We start from the raw sequence: 5334 nt of genomic DNA on the forward strand, positions 1-5334 counted from the left end.
GGGCAGATATTTCTAGTCTCTAGCTTCTAGTCCTTGCTGATATAGCTTTATTACTCTAATCTAAGCCTTAGGTCTAAAAACAGAGGGCACACTGGTCCCAAGGATCACAGAGAGTCAAAGATCAGGCAAAAACTCAACAAAAGTTAAAAACAAGGTGGGGGGTGGGGATGAGAAGGAGACTTCTGTTACCAGCAGTATGGCAGATTAGATCATTTGAAAGACCATCCTACTATGAAACTGTTCTATTTTAGAAAGAAGATACTTAGTAAAATGTAAAAAACACAGAATGTAGGCAGATCTCCAAAAGCCCAATAACTACCCATACTTTAAAAAAAGGTAAAAGTCACAAAATAAATCTGAACTAAAAGTGATCAGATAACAAGAAGGGAGAACAGGGTTATCATGATTGGAAAAGCCAATGGAAGCACTGTTATTATGACACTAAGCCTTGATGTATTAAAAGGCAGAGAAGGTGAAACTAACATATATAGATTAATTCAGGAATCTCAATAAAGAATAAAATAACTATATCTACCTAAAATATGAAGTAGACACAAATCCTTTTCAGAGAAAAATATACAAAATTCAGCAACTGAAAAATTCCCAACAGATTTAGACCAAGTAAACAAGACTTCAAAATCAAAGATCCACAAGACCATAAGGAGGTCAACAACTATAACAATCAGGAGAAACTGCAAACAACAGATTTAAATGCAGAATCTGTAAGAAATTTTTTTTAAATAAAGATTGGGGTCACAAGGATAAGAAAGGAACAACTTATTATCAGGAATGACCAGACATATCTCACAAAGAAATAAATAGGACTTTGAGAAACTTGGTTGAAATTATATAAAGATACATAAATATATGGTGTGCGTATAAGATATACATTTAGATATTTACAAATACATTTCAAGATTTAATATTTTAAAATATTGTATATATGTAGGAGAGCAAGACCTCAGCAGATAAAAGAGACAATAAGAACAGGAACAGGCATAAATGGGAACGGTTCTATGCGTGTGGCAAAAGCCAATTATTCCTGCCATTGGTCCACGCTGAAAACAGTACGTGCTGAAAACAGCAAGGATGGTGGATAAGATAGCTAGGCCTGCTGAGGTCAGTTCTCCCATTCCATGCCTCCTTAGGATCCATGCTAATAGTCATACACAGTTCCTTGCTGCCCCTCACGTGATTGCTTTCTTGAGTTTTTTTTCCCTCCTTGCTTCCATATACTTTACATTCTATGATTCGATAATAAAACCCGAGAGTCCACCCCGACTCAGGGGCTTCACCTCAGCACCTGCACTTCTTGACGGCACCTGGCGGTGCAGCCCCTTCTGGCCTCTCTTTGTTCCAAATTATTGGACTCTGAGTAATCATTTCATCTCTGGACAAGCAAGACCTTCACACTTTGTGTATATGGATAAGTCTTATCATTCCTATCCCTTTCACCATGTGTCAGCAAATTCTGCCTTGCATCTGGGGGTGTTCCTTTGTAAGAGAGGTTTTTATGCCCCTTCCCCATTGGCAAATGACTTTTTTTTTTTAAGATTTTTATTTATTTCTTTATTTGACAGAGAGAGAGACAGCGAGAGAGGGAACACAAGCAGGGGGAGTGGGAGAGGGAGAAGCAGGCTTGCCACTGAGCGGGGAGCCCGATGCGGGGCTCGATCCCGGGACCCTGGGATCATGACCCGAGCCGAAGGCAGACGCTTAGCGACTGAGCCACCCAGGCGCCCCCGCAAATGACTTTTGCTGTTGCCCCTCCACCAGGAGCAGAAGGGATTTTCCTTACCCTTTCCCCAGAATGAGGGGTTTTGCCTAAACCCTGTGCCAGAATGGTTGTGCTCCTAGCCTTCATTCTGAAAGAATTGGATCTTTGCCTAAGTATTGGGGGTGAGGCAGTTTGCTCCCCTTTCCCCAGTGGCCAAAGACAATTTCTTCATATAAGAGAAGGAGTCAAGTCAGACTATGGGACATAATACTGGTCTGACAGTGGAGCCAGTACCCCTGCAACAGTCACCCTCAGTCTTGCCTTCTGCCCTGTCCCCAGTCTTTCTTGTATGTAACCAGTGAAGACAATGTGAAAGACTACGTAAATTCACATTATCCTTGTGTGGGAGGCTCTCAATTGTTCTAAACTGGTATGTTAGCCCACATCAACCGTTACGCAATTTGTCAAAATTTTAGTTGTGTCACACTTTAGTACTTCCATGGCACCTTCCTCTTCCTCCTGTGAAAGAATTGATGTCTCTTGTCTCTCCTCAGAGAGTCTTGCCCTTTTTTTGGAAATAAAATTTCTCAATTTCTCATGTGCCTTGTGAGCTTAGCTCTCCGGTGCTTTCACGAAGAGTTATGATTTTCCAGATTATTTGGCATTTTTTATTATGGAAATACAGACAAAATCTCTTCCAACAATCTCTATCCCAAGCAGAAACAGAAACAGCAGTTCACAATTGACTATATAATGTAAAAATTATAACACTGTATTTTGTAGTTTAAAACAAAAGAAATGTAATTATAATATTACAAGTCTTTTCTATCTTAGCATGAAGAGAAATAATATTAATTTTAAGCATACTATAATAAGTTAAGAATGTATATTTTAATTTTTTAAACAGCAACTTAAAAATGAAGGCAAAGATGTATGTCTCAAGGCCCACTAGAGGAATTAAAATGAAATACTGAAAAATATTTAAAAATCCAAAGTAAAGATTGCAGAGAAAGACAAGAAAAACAAATCACATATAGTAAAGCTTTTTTTTAAGTAGCAAAAGAGTAACTTTAATGCAACCACATAGATTATTAGATTAAATGCCCAAAGTTTAAACATTCCATTTCAAAGGCAGATATTGCCTGGTTGGATAACAAAGAAAGACTAATATATGTTGCACATAAGAAATTTACTGTAAATATAAGAAATGAGGAAAAAAGAGAAAAATTGAAAGCATTCCATTGATGTGAAAGTCAAAGCTAAGAAAGTTAGAGTTTATACTAATATCAGATAAAGAAGACTTCAAGAGAGGAGCAATACCTCAGAGTTATTTGCCAATGGTAACAACTGGCACATCACAAGGAAACAAAAAATAATCATAACTTTCAATGTGCCTAATAACACATAAAGAAAAAGCTGACAAAAGTAAACCAAAAAGAGATAAAATCTATTATCATAACTCAAAATTATAGCATTCCTCTCTAAGTCATTGATAGTAACACTGTGTATTCACCTAGCTTACATTACTTAAATACTAACCCCAAAATTGAATGATACAAATTTCTTTTCAAATGAATATGACATGTTCACCTTCATAGACCATGTACTGGGCCATAAAACATGTCTCAATCAATTTCAAATTTTATAATCTCACAAGCTATGTTCTCTAACTCAAGTAAATTAAACTAGAAACCAGTACCAAGAAAGATATCTAGAATTTCCACATTTATTTGGAAATTAAACAACATACTTCTAAGTAACCCATGAGTGAAGCTAAAAGAGTGTTTAGATGGAAAGCTATGCCTTAAATGCTTATTTTAGAAAAGAACAATTACCTCAAATCAATGATCTAAGCTTCTACCTTAAGAAACTATAAGAACAAATTGAATTCAAAGTAAAGGAAAGAACATAAAAAAAAATAAGAGCAGAAATCAATGACATAGAAAATGGACAAACAAAAGGGACAGTCAATTAAGGCAAAGTTAGTTCTTTTAAAAGATCAATAAAATTAATGCACTTTTAGAAAGGTAGAGAATAGCATAATGAAGACACAAATTTACAGTATCAAGGAAAAAAGGCATTATTTCTGCAAATCATTTAGATTTTAAAATTACGAATGAGTATTAATAATTTTATGCCAATAAGTTCAAACATTTAGATAAATTGGACAAAATCCTTTAAAGACACCAATAACCAAACTTACTAAAGTGGAAATAAAAAATTGAATAACCTTTACATGTTAAAATAATTAAATCAATTAAATAATCTTCAAAAAAGGAAACAACAAACCCAGATGGTTTCATGTGAATTGTATCTAACATGTAATAAGTCCAAAACTATGAAATTACTTCAGAAAATAGAGGAGAGAACACTTCCCAAATTATTTTATGAGGATGATATATTCCTGATGATAAAATCAGAAAAATACATTAGAAGAATAGAAAACTACACAAAATTGCCCTTATGAACTAAGATAAAAAATGCTCAACAGATCATTGATAAATTAAATATAGCTATCAAAAGGACTACACACCATTCCTATGTAAAGTTTATTTCAGGAATTCAAGGTTGGTTTCACATTTGAAAGTCTATCCATGCTATTTATTACATCAACAGAATGAAGGATAAAAATATATGGTCATCTCAATATATGTAGGAAAATTATTCAACAAAATTCAACAGTATCCATGATAGAAACTCTTAGCAAACTAAGAATAAAACAGAAATTATTTTATCTGAAAGAAGTATCAATGGAAAACCTACAACAAACATAACAATAATGAAATATTGAATGTGCTCCCTGGAAGATCTAGAAAATGACTATGATAAACCCACTCTGACCATGTCTATTGAGCACTGTACTGAATATCTTAGTCACAATAATAAGACAATAGAAATAAAACATATAAATACTGGAAAGGATAAAATAAAACTGTTCTTTAACAGCAGAGGACATGACTCTCTACATAACAACTTCCTAAACAACTGTGAAACTCACTGCTATAAGTTAATGTACCAAGATTATAAAATATAAGGTCAAAGCAATAACATAAATTCTATTTCTGCATAGTATCAGCAAATAAAATGAAATGAAAATATTATTTTAAATACTATAAATTATTTAAGAGTAAAAATCAAGATGTCCAAAATATGTACACTAAAACCTGACTTTAAATTATATGTAGAAATGCAAAATCTTATAATAGCCAAAACAATCTTAAAAATAAGTACACATTTTGAGGCCTTGAACTATTTCAATTCAAGGTTACTCTCTAACTACACTAATCAAGATAGTGTAATAGTGACACAAAGATAGATAAATAGATCAGTGGATCGGAAGAGAGCAGACTGTTTCAAAACAGTTCTGATCATAATTCCATCAGGATTACATTTTTTATACAGGATAAAAACTTACTTAAGAGATATGTAAAAAATATCTCCCTAAAAAGAAATGTACAGGAATATTCATAAAGGCTTCATTCAAAATAGCTTAAAATGCCATACAACCCAAATGTCCTTAAACAGGAAAATGCAAAAACAAATTGTAAATATTCATGCCATGAAATACTACTGAGCAATACACCGGAAAAAATGTTGATGCATAAATGGGGATACAT

Source organism: Leptonychotes weddellii, chromosome X, assembly GCF_054177405.1.
Source record: "Leptonychotes weddellii isolate Sample4059 chromosome X, ASM5417740v2, whole genome shotgun sequence".
NCBI lineage: Eukaryota > Metazoa > Chordata > Mammalia > Carnivora > Phocidae > Leptonychotes > Leptonychotes weddellii.